This window comes from Astatotilapia calliptera, chromosome 3, assembly GCF_964374335.1.
Source record: "Astatotilapia calliptera chromosome 3, fAstCal68.1, whole genome shotgun sequence".
Classification (NCBI taxonomy): domain Eukaryota; kingdom Metazoa; phylum Chordata; class Actinopteri; order Cichliformes; family Cichlidae; genus Astatotilapia; species Astatotilapia calliptera.
The window spans coordinates 2,373,398-2,391,998 of record NC_137424.1 but is presented as its reverse complement, the minus strand read 5'-3'; the positions used below and the strand labels follow the sequence as shown (position 1 = coordinate 2,391,998).

Below are 18,601 nucleotides of genomic sequence, written 5' to 3'. Positions count from 1 at the left end.
TTCGTAGGCACCGATCGGTTTTCTATCAGCCATTTGCTGGGAGTAAGTGCGCCCTCCGTTTGCGAGGTGCGCCTGCTGCTGGCGGCACAGGGAGGAGAGGGCGGGGCGGCGGGGAGTCTCTGGCTGGCTGGAGCGGCATCTAATAACCAACTCGCAAAACAAAATAAAAACAACAAACAGATATTATGATACAGACTTATAATCTGCACCCATGTTTTTTCTAAATTCTATAAAGTGAGCGCGAGAGCCCTCAGTGCGCCTGCGCGCTGCTGAAGTCAAAGTAAACTTTATTGTCATCTCCGCTACAGACAGTCCAGCATATAGAGAGACGAGACGACGAGGCTGCAGTTACAGCAGTGCAAGTAAACAAACAATAAATATAAGAAGAGTAAGAAAATAAATCTACACTTTAGGACTCGGGGTAAAGGATCAATAACAATTTAAATTTATAATTTACAGTTTGATGATTTAAAGTCTCACACAACCCGTCAAAAGGGGCGGGGCCGGCTGCTTCCAAGTAGAGAACATTTCATTTATAATGATGTAAATCCAAGCCCATCATGGATTCACGATCTGAATCCTGGGTTGTGTGAAATCCCAGAAATCAACCTTAGACAAAGTGAATCTGTGAACTAAGGTGTAGGTCTGTTAGGTTAATTGTGCTGATCCTCGGGTTGGGGGATTTGTGTTTGTACTGGAGCGCAAAATTCAAACCAATGGAAGATGGACAACAAAAGTTCAAAGCCATCAGGTGCTCAGTTTATGTATTTATTTTTGGCCTACATCAGTAAGAAATGCCAAATTATATACACAAAGTTACAGGAATCACCACTCCTGTTATTCATGATGATTTCAGTAACATCACATAATAACATGTAACGTTATTATGTGATGTGCGTACTGTTAATGCTGATACTGTGGTGAAATTCTCTGCTTCTTTTGTGTATTCTGCATCTATTACGTCAGATTGTCTTACCCCTCATATGGTTGAGAATTTTGCCAATACCCTGTTAACTACATGTTCCTCCATCCTCGACACTGTGGCACCTATTAAAATGAAGCACCCCAGAACTTACTCACAATGTTGGTTAAGTGACTCTGTTCGCGCTCTACGACGTGCGTGTCGGCGGGATGAGAGAAGGTGGAGGAAAGATAAACTCCAGGCATCTTACGACATCCTACGTACTAGTCGCTTGAAGTTTCAAACTGCTGCCAAAATGGCTAAAGCAGCTTTTCTTTCAAAAATTATCTCTACCAATGGTAACAATCCTCGAATTTTATTTAAAATTTTTAACTCTGTGGTCAACCCCTGCCCCACTATGCCGCTGCCGTGCTCCCGGTTCTTTGCGAACAATTTTTAAATTATTTTTTAGATAAAGTCTCATCTCTTAAATCTGCTCTTCCTTTAATGACAGGCCCTGCGTTTACCCCTGACTGTTCCTCTTCCTTCTATCAGTTTGAACCCGTTTCACTCCCTACTCTTAAGCGTCTGGTTGAATAACTGAACAATACTAATCTCGTATATGATGTTCTTCCATCTCGTATAGTTAAGGACTGTTTTAGTGCAATTGGACCTAGTATATTGTCCCTTTTGAACTCTTCTTTGGTCTCTGGTTGCGTACCATCAGCCTTTAAACATGCTATAATTCAGCCTGTTCTTAAAAAAAGGAACCTCGATTATAATGATTATGCGAACTATAGGCCGATTTCCAAGCTTCCGTTCTTGGCCAAAATTCTTGAGAAGATAGTGTTGCTTCAACTCCAGGCCTACCTGGATGAGAATAGCATTAATGATAAATTCCAATTGGCCTTCAAACCACATCATAGCACTGAGTCAGCGCTGCTCCGAGTTCTCAATGACCTTCTACTAAAAGCTGACAATGGACGCTCCTCGGTCCTAGTGCTATTGGATTTATCGTCGGCTTTCGATATGGTTGATCATAAAATCCTATTGGCGAGACTTGAGCACACTGTAGGCATCAAGGGTGTTGCCTTGGATTGGTTTAAATCATACTTCTCCAATCGGCTCTCCTCGGTTCACTTGGTCACTTCCTCTTCCTCCGCTGTACCTGTCTGTTGTGGTGTCCCTCAGGGATCTGTGTTAGGCCCTACTCTGTTCTCATTGTACATGCTTCCATTAAGCGCTATCTTTGAGAAATATCACATCGCTTTTCATTATTATGCTGATGACATTCAGATCTACTTTGAGTTAAATGATGACCTAGCTTTGTCCTTGAATAGTTTTCGAGGGTGCATGTGTGAGGTCAGGCAATGGCTCCTGGCAAATACTCTTATCCTTAATGATAAGAAAACTGAAATTGTGGTCTTTGGCAGTGACGTCCTTCGTGCCAAACTTCGTGATGCTTTTGGTTTTCTCACTAGCTCCTTTTCCGACACTGTTAGGAATTTGGGCGTGTTACTTGACAGCTCATTTAAACTTGATAAGTGTCTGCTGTTGTTAGATCCAGTTTTTACCAACTCCGCCTTATTTCTAAGGCCAGGCAGTATATCTCGCATAAAGACCTGGAAAAACTCATCCATGTCTTTGTAACTTCGAGGCTGGATTACTGCAATTCACTCTATTTTGGACTCCACTCTCCCTCCTCCATAGATTACAGACAGTCCAAAATGCTGCTGCACGCATTCTAACCAAAACTAAGAAGTTTGCCCACATTACTCCCGTCCTAGCTGATTTGCACTGGTTGCCTGTGAAATACCGTATCCAATTTAAAATCCTGCTGTTTACTTTTAAAATCACTAATAACACAGCACCGAGCTATCTTAAGGAACTCTTAAGCTTATATGTTCCTGCTAGGGCTTTAAGATCATCCTCACAGTTACTGTTGGTGCAGCCTAGATCTCGGCTGAAGTCTAGAGGTGATCGAGCGTTTGCCCTGGCCGCACCAGAGTTGTGGAACAAACTTCCCATTGGCATTCGGGCGTCTGACTCTATTCAATCTTTTAAATCACGGCTTAAAACGTATTTGTTTAATCTTGCGTTTTCTACCGGTTAAATGCTGGCCTTGTCTGCAGTGATTTATTTTACTAATTTTCCTATCTTGCTTTTTATTTGCACTGTGTATGTCTTATCCCCATTGTGTGTTGATGGCACAGTTACAGTGGGGCAAAAAAGTATTTAGTCAGTCACCGATTGTGCAAGTTCCCCCACTTAAAATGATGACAGAGGTCAGTAATTTGCACCAGAGGTACACTTCAACTGTGAGAGACAGAATGTGAAAAAAAAATCCATGAATCCACATGGTAGGATTTGTAAAGAATTTATTTGTAAATCAGGGTGGAAAATAAGTATTTGGTCACCTCAAACAAGGAAAATCTCTGGCTCTCACAGACCTGTAACGTCTTCTGTAAGAAGCTTTTCTGTCCCCCACTCATTACCTGTATGAATGGCACCTGTTTGAACTCATCATCTGTATAAAAGACACCTGTCCACAGCCTCAAACAGTCAGACTCCAAACTCCGCCATGGCCAAGACCAAAGAGCTTTCGAAGGACACCAGGAAAAGTATTGTAGACCTGCATCAGACTGGGAAGAGTGAATCTACAATAGGCAAGCAGCTTGGTGTGAAAAAAATCAACTGTGGGAGCAATCATCAGAAAATGGAAGACATACAAGACCACTGATAATCTCCCTCGATCTGGGGCTCCACGCAAGATCTCATCCCGTGGGGTCAAAATGATCATGAGAACGGTGAGCAAAGATCCCAGAACCACACGGGGGGACCTGGTGAATGACCTGCAGAGAGCTGGGACCAAAGTAACAAAGGTCACCATCAGTAACACACTACAACGGCATGGAATCAAATCCCGCAGTGCCAGACGTGTTCCGCTGCTGAAGCCAGTGCATGTCCAGGCCTGTCTGAAGTTTGCCAGAGAGCACATGGATGATACAGCAGAGGATTGGGAGAATGTCATGTGGTCAGATGAAATCAAAGTAGAACTTTTTGGTATAAACTCAACTCGTCATGTTTGGAGGAAGAAGAATACTGAGTTGCATCCCAAGAACACCATACCTACTGTGAAGCATGGGGGTGGAAACATCATGCTATGGGGCTGTTTTTCTGCCAAGGGGACAGGACGACTGATCCGTGTTAAGGACAGGATGAATGGGGCCATGTATCGTGAGATTTTGAGCCAAAACCTCCTTCCATCAGTGAGAACTTTGAAGATGAAACGAGGCTGGGTCTTCCAACATGACAATGATCCAAAACACACCGCCCGGGCAACAAAGGAGTGGCTCCGTAAGAAGCATTTGAAAGTCCTGGAGTGGCCTAGCCAGTCTCCAGACCTCAACCCCATAGAAAATCTGTGGCGGGAGTTGAAAGTCCGTGTTGCTCGGCGACAGCCCCAAAACATCACTGCTCTCGAGAAGATCTGCATGGAGGAATGGGCCAAAATACCAGCTACTGTGTGTGCAAACCTGGTAAAGACCTATAGTAAACGTTTGACCTCTGTTATTGCCAACAAAGGTTATGTTACAAAGTATTGAGTTGTATTTTTGTTATTGACCAAATACTTATTTTCCACCCCGATTTACGAATAAATTCTTTACAAATCCTACCATGTGGATTCATGGATTTTTTTTTTCACATTCTGTCTCTCACAGTTGAAGTGTACCTCTGGTGCAAATTACTGACCTCTGTCATCATTTTAGGTGGGGGAACTTGCACAATCGGTGGCTGACTAAATACTTTTTTGCCCCACTGTATATTGTGCTATAGCTATGTGCTATAGTTATATTTTTTCTATTGGTGGCTTTTTCCTGTGAACATAATTCTACACTTTTATTTTTATGACTCTGATTATACTTGTGTTAATTTGTTCTATGTTAAGCACTTTGGCATGCCGTTGGTTTTTAAATGTGCTCTATAAATAAAGATTGTTGTTGTTGTTGTCCTGTAAGCACAGTCTGCCTGTGTCTTTTCTCTGCAAATGAACATTTTCAGCCAATATAGGTAATAATAATAATAATAATAATGGATATTTATTGATCCCCATGGGGAAATTACTTGTTTTTCTCTGCATTTGACCCATTCACTCAGTGAAGCAGTGGGCAGCCCACTAAGCAGGCGCCCGGGGAGCAGTGTGTAGGGACGGTACCTTGCTCAGGGGTACCTCAGGGTAGCCGTTAAGTGGATTCGAACCGCCGACCTTCCGATCATGGGGCGACCATTTTACCTACTGGGCTATCCCTGCCCAGGTAATACATCAACATGGCTGCCGTGGCTAAGTTAGGAATATTTATAATGTCATTTCCAAAACTTGCATATGATCTGCAATTTGTAGCAGATCTACTGACTGTCACAGAGCAGCTGGAGCAGTCTCGAATGCAGGTCAGTCCACTGCTGCCCCCTGTGGCCAAGTGCCATAGCTACTGCTGGATGAACTCGTGACACATCTGCACCTGTTTCTATGAACACATTGAGTCTGAGTGGCTGCACTTACACTGGTGCATTCAAACATATTGAAAGATGGCAGCAATGTGGATTGTCAAGACTCAAACCAATCCACATTGCTGGCGTTGCATCTTTCAATGCCAGCAATGGCAGGTATCAGTGCTCAAACCTTTTGTGTTTGTTTCCAACAAGTTGCCCACCTCGGGAAACAAAAATGTGTTCTTTTACTTGTCAGATGAACATATGAGACACTTTGACTCTTCAGTGCAGTGTGGAGCCTAACAAAGATCTGTTTTGTGTCCCAGCTGATCAGCAGGAGGAGGAGAGTCTGACGGAGCAGCAGAGGAACATTTTCAGCTACTTGGACTCAGCTCAGCCACTACAGAGGAAACAATGAGCTCAACACAGAAGGTGACAGACAGAGCAGGACCATATGACCAAAGATATTTATCACCATATACAGGGAGTGCATAATTATTAGGCAACTTAACAAAAAACAAATATATACCCATTTCAATGATTTATTTTTACCAGTGAAACCAATATAACATCTCCACATTCACAAATATACATTTCTGACATTCAAAAACAAAAACAAATCAGCGACCAATATAGCCACCTTTCTTTGCAAGGACACTCAAAAGCCTGCCATCCATGGATTCTGTCAGTGTTTTGATCTGTTCACCATCAACATTGTGTGCAGCAGCAACCACAGCCTCCCAGACACTGTTCAGAGAGGTGTACTGTTTTCCCTCCTTGTAAATCTCACATTTGATGATGGACCACAGGTTCTCAATGGGGTTCAGATCAGGTGAACAAGGAGACCATGTCATTAGTTTTTCTTCTTTTATACCCTTTCTTGCCAGCCACGCTGTGGAGTACTTGGACGCGTGTGATGGAGCATTGTCCTGCATGAAAATCATGTTTTTCTTGAAGGATGCAGACTTCTTCCTGTACCACTGCTTGAAGAAGGTGTCTTCCAGAAACTGGCAGTAGGACTGGGAGTTGAGCTTGACTCCATCCTCAACCCGAAAAGGCCCCACAAGCTCATCTTTGATGATACCAGCCCAAACCAGTACTCCACCTCCACCTTGCTGGCGTCTGAGTGGGACTGGAGCTCTCTGCCCTTTACCAATCCAGCCACGGGCCCATCCATCTGGCCCATCAAGACTCACTCTCATTTCATCAGTCCATAAAACCTTAGAAAAACCAGTCTTGAGATATTTCTTGGCCCAGTCTTGACGTTTCAGCTTGTTAGAATTAGAATTCAACTTTATATTCATTGCACATGCACAGGTAGAGGGCAACGAAATGCAGTTTGCATCCATCCAGAAGTGCTTTAGTGATATAGATATATTACAATATATATTAGCAATAGTATAGATATGTAAGTATATTACAGAAATGGCTCTATTATGGTATGTTATAATGTACACGGTATGAAGTATGTTGTGAATATTCTATAACTAAGTATGTACAGGCTATGAACAGGATATAAATATGAAAAACTATACAGAAATGGGAACTATGCAAGTTGTAAACAGTTGTAGGATTAAAGATTATCGAATGTACAGAATGATTATTTACACAGTGCTATACAGTAGTGCAGTTAAGATAAGTGAGGGTGTGGATAATTTCTACAGAGGCTATATAAAGTGCCAGTGGTTGTGAGTGGTGGTTCACTCCATGTTATTATTGTGTGTTTGAGTGTCCAGGGCCCTATTTCAGGAAGCCGGTTTAGTGCAAACTCTGAGTAAGTAAACCCTGAGTTAACGAAAACTCTGGGTTTTCGGTTTCACAAAGCGAGTTTAGATTAATCCTGAGTGAGTTACTATGACGACACTCTCCGTGAAGCTAACCTGCTCCCTAGCAGGTTTACTTCAACTAACCCTGACTTTCTCCGCCTCTTTGTCGGAAACCTGACTGTAGGAAGTGTCAGACATGGCGTGCCCCTTCCTTGAAGAGCCAGTAGATGTTGAAGCCCAAATTCTCCGCAGAGCTCTCCGCCGGGAGAGAGTGATTAGAGCGTGTTTGGACATTTTATCATTTCCTGATGATTTTCTGTGTGAACGTTACCGTTTTTCAGCACAATCTATAATTTATTTGAACAACATCCTCAGGCCTAATATTGCTCATAAGACACATCGTGGACATTCTCTCAGTTCTGTACATATTATTTGTATTGCACTTCGGTTTTTTGCAAACGGGAGCTTTCTGTATAATATTGGTGACGCTGAGCACGTTTCCAAGGCTACCGTCTGTCGGGCAGTCAGGAATGTCACAGTTGCACTGAAACGTCTCCTGTACTCATTTGTGGTGTTCCCCGGTCACAGACCCACAAGATTCATCAAAGAGGGATTCCACAAAATTGCAGGTATCAGGATGAACAAAACTTAATTCATGATGTGGTGATACTTGAACTACTACTTAAATTTTACATTTATTCTCACGGTTCCCAGGCGTGATTGGCTGTATAGATGGCACTCACATTCCAATCATTGTTCCTTCAGTAAATGAAGGAGACTATGTGAACAGGAAGTCTTTCCACAGCATTAATGTGCAGGTACATAGTTCCCTGTAGCATTTCAAACTAACAAATTATTTCATTATAGTAATGGATGCTAATTTGTGTTCTCTGCACTGTGAAGATCATATGTGATGCTGCCAACATTATCACAAATGTGGAAGTGTCGAGGAGGGAAATTATTTTACTGCTATTGTTAAATAATTGTTATTGCATTAATAATATAATTTGCAGCATGGATATTGCATTCCAAGGTTTAGACAGTGTCTCTTTCAGAAAGACTGAGTTGCAGGCTGACAGGAAGTTGTATGCAGAAAGAAGCAGGAAGTTATTTTGAGCCGCAGGCTAAGACGAGGCTTTAACAATGTAACAGATAGCTTTATCATTTTATATTAAGGTTTTAGTAGAGGTTCTTGATTAAAACATTTATTTAGTAGAAGACATACACATAGTCTCAGTGAGCTTCTGGTCTGGTAAAAGGTCAGAAGTGCAACAGGTGAATTGAGAAAGAGCATGTGAGGTCAACACACACACACACACACACTTTAAATTAGATTTATTTAGAGGAAGAGGTTAGTTATGTTTGGCTGTAATTACAAAATTGTCTCGGTAAAAGAGGAACCGTTTCTTGTTGTCTCGACAAGAAAGAGGAACAATTCATTTTAAGATAAGAACGGAAAGTACCAAGCCATGAAAATAGGAGATGATTTTCTGGGTGAAAAGTCATGATGATGTTGATCTGATCTATGTATAAAATGTGTCTGTGACGTATGAAGGGGCGTCAGTAAACAAACCCTGATGCTATAAAATATCTGTTCATGCTTTGATTAAGTTGAAGACTACTGGCTGTCTGCGTACAGAGTGTCTTCCCACGCGTGTATTCATTAAAATCATCGTTTGACTTCACCCGGCCGGATCGGTGTGGTTATTCTTCGATCACCTCTTGTACCCTTCCTCAATATTGAATCTTAACATTTGGGGGCTTCGTCCGGTTATTGGGGAAGGAGAGTTGGAGGTTTGGACGGAGAAATCCGGGGTCTTGGGTGGTCTGACGGGCAGACGTGAATTCCAGTGGTCTAAGTGAGTGGGCATAAGCCGGCTTATCCAAAAGGTAAGGCACTACCTGTTGAATTATTTCCAAAGTGTGCCAAATTGGACATGATAAAATTTAAGTCTACTCACTGAAGTTACTGGTGGATGTCTGTTTTGATTTTGATGAAAATCTCATGAGTTGAAGCAGTTAGAGTTCTGCTAAGAAGAAATGAAAGTAGTTAAGAGTCTGATAAGAAAAGTTTAAATAATGGGTTGAAGTCCCAAAGAAATTGAGTTAGAGTCTCAAGTAGGTTGGTAGGGAATTGGTTATTGTGTTGGTTAGAGTCCAAATTTGGTCATAAGAGTGGACCTGAGCGGTCAAATTGGCCACTAGGTTGCACCTGCCTCAGTTATACACTTGTTTCGGGTGTTGATTGTTGTTTCAAAATATTCTAAATTATTCTAGAACGGCAGTTCGAGTCTGCTAGGAAGCGCAGAGCCCGGAGGTTACGCTCCCTCCTTGTCGTGGACGCGCGACATTGACCTCTCGGCGAAGAGGGTTAGTTCAGTGTGGTTTAGCTGTGGGGTACAGGGCATCCCGGAATTAAGCTAGGAGTTAGAGTCTCCTTACCGTTTGCAACGGTATCTGCGCTTTTTTGGACAGGAGAAGTTGGTCTTCGGGCGTGTAACTTTAACTTAACACTTCGAGGTAAGCCTTGGCTGTGAAATGCCAAAAATAGAGCTTCAGGCAAAGTTTGGGTTGGTTGACGCTTTTAAATTGAGTTAGGGATTTTAGAAATGAGGCCAGAAACAGTTAAAGTCTTGATACTGGTTAATTGGTGGGCGGTTATTTTAAATTTGTCTAAATTGGTTAGGCGCTAAAGCTGACAGATCTGACAGTAGTTGTAAATATAAGACGTCTTTGTAATAAGAGATCTCTGTGTGTCGAGTCAGTAATGCACTGACTGCCTGCTGCTATTTTTGGAGGTGTGTGTGTGAGTGAAAATGCAAATGAGTAAGCAGTGAACTGTTTAAGCCACAGTTGGTTTTACAAATACTGCTGCAAACATTGTAGAGTGTGTGTTTAAAATGCCATTTATGTTTAGCAAAGGACTATAAATAAAGTTTTGAGTTGCCGTAGTGGATGTATAGTAATTGATTGAGTTTGGATGTAGATATATAAATATATTGAGTGCACTGTATATACTTAAGACTAACACATGACTTTCAGTAGTAACTGTTCTCCAGCATTAGCTGCTGGTGGGTTTTATTTTTTCAATTTCTTGTGTGTGCGGTGAGAATTAATGGAGGTTTCAATTTTTTGTTTGTTTGTTTTTTACTTGCTTTTTTGATTATGACAAGCATGTCTAAAATACTCTTAGGAAATTGTGTTTTGAGTTATATTCTTCAACTCTAGTCACAGTTTAAGTGTGAATGCGGTGACTAGAAGGTTTTGAATGATGAATGAAGGTGTGAGAGGTATTTCTTTGGTGATGTAAAGTAGGAGGTTTTAAAGTTTGAAAGTGTTTTTAATTTAAGAGATGCATGAGTGATGTTATGAGAGTTTTGAGTTTCTTTTTCTTTCAGTTTAAAACACATAAGTACATACACTTGGTACACCTGTTTACTCTTTGACTTTATTAAAACAGATGGTGTATTTGAGTTTGAATTTCAGTAATTGTATGTTGATATGGTAATTTAGTTTTATGTTAGGTGAAGGAGATGTCCATCTCTGCGTCTTGCAGGATCGAAAGTGAAAGTTGAAGGTTGTGATGTGAATGCTGTGAGTACTCGATTTGAATGATTCTGTGTGAGGTGTACAAAATACTAAATAATAATAACACTATGAAAGTTGATAGTAGAGTGAGTGCAAGGTGATGTGTGAACAGAGGAAGTCTGAGAGAGAAGTGTGTGCGTAGGCAAAATGCAGAGTGTGTGCGTGAAATAAGGGAGTATTGTTTTTTACATCAAGGTTTAGTAGAACTAAAGTAGAACGTTACAAACAAACAGATAAATAAAGTAAAATGAAGAGAGAAAATAACTGACAATTACATTAATGAATAGAAAACACACATACACAAAGTGCCATATGTGAAATTATTCTAGGAAGGAGTCAGAATTGAGATAGCTTATTATAGAGATAGTTTAACATAAGATGCAATGAAGGAAGCAGCTTACATTCCTTTAATTCCCAGAGCCAGTGTGTTCCCTCCCCTGCCCACTTGGGCCCCGTATCAGGCGAGTATGGAAGGCTGGATAGCCCATGACGGGTAAGATCCCACCTCGAAACCCTGGGACAACCTAAGGCAGGCACAGTCACGAATACTCTCGGACCTGACGGGTAAGACCGCTGGGCTAGGGTGGAGGTGGAAAGTGGCAAGTGGAGCCCTACCTTCTGGCTGAGGACAAGGAATGCTGCTATTTAAGGTAGGAAATCAGAATTTGGGTTAGTAAATTTGGGGAGGAGAAAATTGACTGTTTAAAGGCAAAATTATGAAGGAGTCTGACACACTGTAAAAGCACCATATGCAAATTCACACACACAAACAGAAAATGCATTAAACTTATAAAGACAAGACAAGACAAGCTCATGGAGTTTAATGCATAGACACTGATTAAACCTAGCTAAGAACACAAACATAGGCAATGAAGAACAGCTTGCTATTTTGTATGAATGATACAAGGGTGTGAATGTTTAATAAAATACATTTGAGTTTGTAATTGAGGAATAGAATAAGCCATATGACAAAGGGAGTTATGAAAACGAAAAAGGGATTAAAGTAGTTTTAAAAAAGAGTGACTTAGGAGTGCTCTCGTACTGAGTGATCAACACTAGTGATCACTGTTGGAAGAAATAAAATGATTTAATGAGTTGGGAATGTTTAAACATATGTTTCTGTTGTTACAGCTTCTTGAGAGATGACTCAGTATGCAAATTAGCTGGAGTGTGTGTGTGACTGTGACTTTCAGGAAGAGGAAGCATAGCAGAGACGAGAAGTGCAGATTGGGGTAGGAAATTTATAGTTTAGTGATTATATGATGTCGTAAGGGGGTTTTATGCTGAATTGAAGTATGTTATAGAGCATAAGGGGGTGATTTTTGTGTGCAAATTGAGTGGTTTTAATGAGACTTTTGGTGTATTGAGGAGGTGAAATTATGTGGTGGCAAGATTTGTGTGTTTAAGGTTGTTGTGGTGATGGGTTGATTCTGTCAGGTAGGTTGTTGTTGTTATTTTTGTTTTTAATAGAGGGAGTTTTAGGAAACATGGACATGTCTAAAATTGGGCCCATTATTTTGTAACAGTGCACTTAAAGAAAACCTGTCAGGTGATTTTGTTTTGTTTTTATGAGCTAACAATCAGCTCTATTTTTTTTTCATTTCTGTTTTAAGCAGGCCTGCAACAGTGAATAACGGCGCTGAAAGTTCTCGGGAGGAGCAAATATAAGGGGGCTTTCCAGATTACAATTGGCTGAGGAGAGCTACCTGTGGGGACTGATCAAGGTCGTAAGTCCCTGTAAAAAGGATTTTATGCGAGTCAATCCAGTCCAAAAGCATAAAGAAATATTTCCCTATGGAAAATAAAAATGACTGAGCTCATTTTGCTGAGGGTGGAGTATCTGATCGTGCGGGAAGCTCCACTATCAGCAAATATATGGTGTGACTGCATGTGAGTGAATGTGAGGGTGAATAAATGTGGACAAACAATTTGTTTTTACCAGAGAAAATTTCTGTTTTGTTTTATTAGGTGGGGTTAGATTATGAGATTATAGTATATTGTTGGGAGAATGCCAAATGCTAAAGGGGAAATATTTTTTGATGTAACTCAGTTACCATTAATTGTAGAAACACATGACTGATAACTGTTCTGTTTTAAGTTTATTTTTATGACATAGATTGGATCATGAGTGGGGAAAACTGAGCAGTTTTAAGTTTTGTATAGTATCTTGACACATGAAATGTATCAAGATAAAGGGGGGTTTAGGGTTTAATAATTTAATTGCTTAATAATTTAGGATCATTTTAGGACCTTTTGGGTTTTTGATCATTTGGATATGGTAAAACTGAAACTGGTATTTTTAAGTTAAGGTTAAAGGATTAAAAGTGAACTTGTCACGGTTTGCGAGGCAAGCCGTGTGGAGTTGTAGAAAAGGACCCAAAAGGCGGCAGCTCTGGTGCAGGTGAATATTTATTTACAACGGTGGGCACAAAACAGCACTGGTGGAAAAACAAGAAACCGGAAAACTGGGTAAGCTAATAACACAAACCAGAAACGAGGATGCAGGGAGGTCCGGGGAAATACACAAGAGACGCAGGGAGACCGAGGGGAAACAATATAGACGAACCAGGAACTACAATATCAGAAGACACAACTTAAATACACCCAGAGCACGGGGAGAACACAGACATAACAGGCTGGGGGAAACATGGAATAAACACAAAGAGAGACGAGAGCTCATAAATAGACAGAGGGGCACAAGGGGGTAAGAGTCACAAAGGGAAAAAACACTTAGGGAACACCACAACAGGACACCTCAGAAAACCTGGCCTAAATAAGGAGCGAAAATACAAGGAACCAAGAATGCTGGGCCAACATGGCCCAGGACCATGAATCCTGTTTAGAAGATACAATGCCAGTTTTTCAAAGCTGTGAATAAATCTTAGAGGGAAAATTAGTGAGGGTTGAAGGGGTAGAACAGGTTTGATTTTTTGATCTTTAGAAGAAGTGGTTATAATGTAGGCTTACACATACAGATATTACATAGGAGGTATTTTTAGGATAAAAGGGGGAGCTTATAAATAGAAATGATTTTTATACATATTGCATTTTGTGCTTTTAAAGGAGTTGTGGCTCAAATTTGTCTCTGGAGGGTCACGAGCCTTTGGCTAGCGCTATGATTAGCCAATCTACTGTGAGGATAATATGAGTTCATGAAGGATTGCACACGCTTACAGACACAGAGTTAAGAAACACACATGACAGTATTGATTCTAGGCAAAAGGCCTTAAATTCATTTAGCTTTTAACTGAACTTAAAGAAGGACCAAAGAGGAAGGAAAGCATATATTTTGGTTAAGTCTGATAAACTAGAATTAGGAGGTATTGTTACATTAAAAGGAGCAAAATGAAATAAAAAGGCTATACCGAAACAGGTGATAACATAGGAAATGTGAGGTTTTAAAATGAAGTTAGTGTTAACACATAGGAGTTGTTTCAAGGCAGCATTTAGCTATGATGAAATGTATACAGGAGTAATTGCTTATATGCTTGAACTTAATTGATTAAAGTGGTTGTTTTCTTTTGGAGTAGATTAACTTGCAGCAGCGACAATTTGTGCACAGGATGTTGATGATCAGATAAGGGAAAATAGAGCGAGCAACTGGACGTGAAAGCAGGGCTCAAAGAGTTTAAAGTGATGAGTAACGTTGAAGAGTATACATAAATACAAGTCAATAAGTTAAGAGCATAATTAGGATCATGCTTTTAATTAAAGAGTCCCAGATAGGATAAGTTAGGGAGATGCAAGAAAAGGTGTTTTGTTTCCTTTGCAGAAGACTGATCTCGGCGACCACAGGAGGGGCGAGGATCCTGGAGATCTCGAGGTTCGAGACCACCAGAGAAGGGTCTGCGTGAGGACACAATGTATTGTGACCTCTGGTTTTCAGAGGTCAAAAGGGGGAGTGTCGAGGAGGGAAATTATTTTACTGCTATTGTTAAATAATTGTTATTGCATTAATAATATAATTTGCAGCATGGATATTGCATTCCAAGGTTTAGACAGTGTCTCTTTCAGAAAGACTGAGTTGCAGGCTGACAGGAAGTTGTATGCAGAAAGAAGCAGGAAGTTATTTTGAGCCGCAGGCTAAGACGAGGCTTTAACAATGTAACAGATAGCTTTATCATTTTATATTAAGGTTTTAGTAGAGGTTCTTGATTAAAACATTTATTTAGTAGAAGACATACACATAGTCTCAGTGAGCTTCTGGTCTGGTAAAAGGTCAGAAGTGCAACAGGTGAATTGAGAAAGAGCATGTGAGGTCAACACACACACACACACACACTTTAAATTAGATTTATTTAGAGGAAGAGGTTAGTTATGTTTGGCTGTAATTACAAAATTGTCTCGGTAAAAGAGGAACCGTTTCTTGTTGTCTCGACAAGAAAGAGGAACAATTCATTTTAAGATAAGAACGGAAAGTACCAAGCCATGAAAATAGGAGATGATTTTCTGGGTGAAAAGTCATGATGATGTTGATCTGATCTATGTATAAAATGTGTCTGTGACGTATGAAGGGGCGTCAGTAAACAAACCCTGATGCTATAAAATATCTGTTCATGCTTTGATTAAGTTGAAGACTACTGGCTGTCTGCGTACAGAGTGTCTTCCCACGCGTGTATTCATTAAAATCATCGTTTGACTTCACCCGGCCGGATCGGTGTGGTTATTCTTCGATCACCTCTTGTACCCTTCCTCAATATTGAATCTTAACAGAAGCCAAGTGGCCAGGTTCTGTGAGTGGTGGTGGTGGAGGACCCCCACCTGTTTTTCGGGCCTCCGCTTTTTTTCTGTTGGCTATAACGGGCCACATTTGAGCATACAGAGTAAGCAAATATTTACTTGTAATGTGCTCAGATAATTTCAATAAGTGCTTACAGAGGGGAAATTAATGTAGCCTCTAACTGCAATTGATTTACATCGGACAAACAGACCAAGCACTGTGGCTCATAATACAATTACACCTTACCTGTTTGGACTATATTTTTATATTTGATTTTTACTTGCTGCCAGGAACGTTTGGGGCCTGTTGGGTTGCACCTGCGCTCACATCACATCACAAAATAAAATGTATAAAATAAAAAATGAAATATAACTAGAAAAATTTGCATTTCCTGCGAAAATGCTGTGTGGATGCCTTAACGCTGAAGATGTCTGCTGAAAAAAGCTGAAAAAGTTGAAAAAACAAAAATAAAAAAATGTTGCCTTGAGCAGGATTTGAACCTGGCCTTTCTGGTATTCAAGGCAGGTACTCATCTCACTGTGCCAAACTCTTTCTCACAAAAAGGAGGTGGAGAGACTGACAATTGTGCTGAAATGAGCAGAAGAGGCTGAGAATTGTGCTGATAAGAGGTGAAAAGGCTGAAAAAGAGTTCAATCAGCAGAATTTCTGCTGAAAAGAGGTGAATGAGCAGGATTCTGCTGAAAAGAGGTTTTTGTTGAAAACAGCTGAAAAAGCTGGGATTTGTGCTGAAAAGTGGTGAAAAAACTGAAAATTGTGCTGAAAAGGGATGAAAAAGCTGAAATTTGTGTTGAAAAGAGTTAAAAAGGTGTAACTGTTAACTGAATGAAATGTTGCCATAAGCGGGATTTGAACCCGGGCCTCCCAGTCTGAGAACGGCTGCTCATCTCAATGAGCTAAAACACCGGTCAAGCCGGCATGCAAAATCAGTGACCACATTGATAATGTGTTCCATTCATTTCAATGGTCAAAAGTCATAACACACATTAGCAGAAATATCAGAATTTTTTAAAGTTTAAACATAGTATTTCTGCTAAAACTTAGTATTTATACTAAATAATATTTTTTTCCTGCCAAATCATAGCATTTGTGCTGAAACACAGAAAATTCTGCCAAATTATAGTATTTGAGCCAAATCATACAACTTGTGCTAAAACATTATTTATGATTTAGCAGAAACACTGGGACTTGGTAGAAATACTGTGATTTACATGAAATACTTTGACTTAGCAGAAGTACTACAATCTAGCAAAAAAGTACTACAGCATAGCAGAAATTCTATCATTGAGCAGAATTACTAGGATTTAGAAGAAATACTAAGATTTGGCACAAATACTATGTTTTAGCACAAACACTGATGTGGCTCAAGAACCTTTATTGTGCAGTTATACTGTGATTTGGAAGAAATACTATGCTTTGGCACAAATACTATGATTTGGAAGAATACTATGTTTTACCAGTAATACTATGTTTTGGTACAAATACTATAATTGAGTACAAGTACTATAAAATTATAGAAATACTATGATTTAGCAGAAATGCAATGTTTTTGCAGAAACACTGTAATTTCGCTTAAATAGTATGAAATAGCAGTAATACTATGATTTGGCAGAAATACTACTTTTTAGCACAAATACTATTGTACAGAATGGTGTACGTCAGTTTAATGCTGGGTGGTGCTGCAATAGTAACTATCCTCGGTCAGAAGGAGAGGCTGACATCCAGGGATTAGATTACCACAGGTGGAGTTTATTGGCGGTCAGATGGATGGTACAGGGAGGTATGGCATACAGTAGGAGGATGTGGAGAGGTGATATGGTGTGGTTTCTATGATTAAGAACAGGGTATGCATTACAAAATGCATACAGATTAAAGATTAAGAAAACTGGCAACAAATTCCTCCACTACAAATCAGTCTGATACCACTTCTTACAGGGTTCACGTTTACTAAGGCACTACCCAAAAGGCGCCACAAGAGGGCACTCCAACACAAGAGATGACCTATTTACACTGATGCACTTAGTAAACAGTCAGCCCCCTACTTAGCCACTACATAATACAGTGATTTACAGTATACAAATTCACACAAATACTATGATTTGGCAGAAATACTATAACAGATTTCCTAAAAAAACTATGAAATTGCAGTAATTCTATGACTTGGAAGAGATACTACGTTTTAGCACAAAAACCACAACAACGCAGAAATACTATGACTTAGTAGTAATACTATAACATAACAGTTCAATGTTCTTGCACAAATACCACAATATGGCAGAAATACTATGTTTTAGCACAAATACTGTGATTTGGTATAAATACTACGATTTGGCACACATACTATATTCCGCAGATACACTATAACATAACAGATAGTCTACGACTTAGTAGTAATACTATAACATAACAGAATTATTAATTGGGCACAAATACCACGATTTGGCAAAAATACCATGATTCGGCACAAATACGATGACATGGCAAAAATACTATGATTGGGTACAAATACTATGATTTGGCAATAATACTGCATTTTAACACAACTACTGAGATTTGATTGAAAAAACTAATGATTTAGAAGAAATACTATTACTCCATATAAATACGATGCTTTGGGACAAATACTATGTTTTGGTTCCAATACTATGATGTGCAACAAATACTATGATTTGGCACAAGTACTATGATTTAGTACAAATACTATGAATTGGCAGAAATACTGTGATTTAGTAGTAATACTTTAAAATAACAGATATACTGTGATTTTGCAGACATAGTATGTTTTTGCACATATACTATGATTTGGCAGAAATACTATACCTTAGTAGTAATACTATAACATAAGAGATATACTGTGGTTTTGTAGACATACTACGTTTTTGCACAAATACCATGATTTTGCACAAATGCTATGATTTAGCAGAAATACTATGATTGGGTACAAATACTATGATTTGGCAATAATACTGCGTTTTAACAACTACTGAGATTTGATTGAAATACTATGATTTAGAAGAAATACTATGACTCCATACAATACAATGCTTTGGCACAAATACTATGATTTGGCACAAGTACTATGATTTAGTACAAATACTATGATGGGGCAGAAGTACT

General features: G+C 39.7%; 2 long non-coding RNA genes across 2 annotated transcripts; both read left to right on the top strand.

Moving 5' to 3' along the window:
• The first annotated feature begins 4,009 nt into the window (after positions 1–4,009).
• Positions 4,010–5,816, top strand: LOC145424001 (uncharacterized). The gene is made up of 2 exons (XR_013904953.1): positions 4,010–4,972; positions 5,218–5,816. It is a non-coding gene; the product is annotated as an uncharacterized LOC145424001 (long non-coding RNA).
• A 2,285-nt stretch (positions 5,817–8,101) lies between these two features.
• LOC145423956 (uncharacterized) lies at positions 8,102–15,390 on the top strand. Its single transcript, XR_013904900.1, has 2 exons — positions 8,102–13,255; positions 13,287–15,390. It is a non-coding gene; the product is annotated as an uncharacterized LOC145423956 (long non-coding RNA).
• The last annotated feature ends 3,211 nt before the right edge of the window (positions 15,391–18,601 follow it).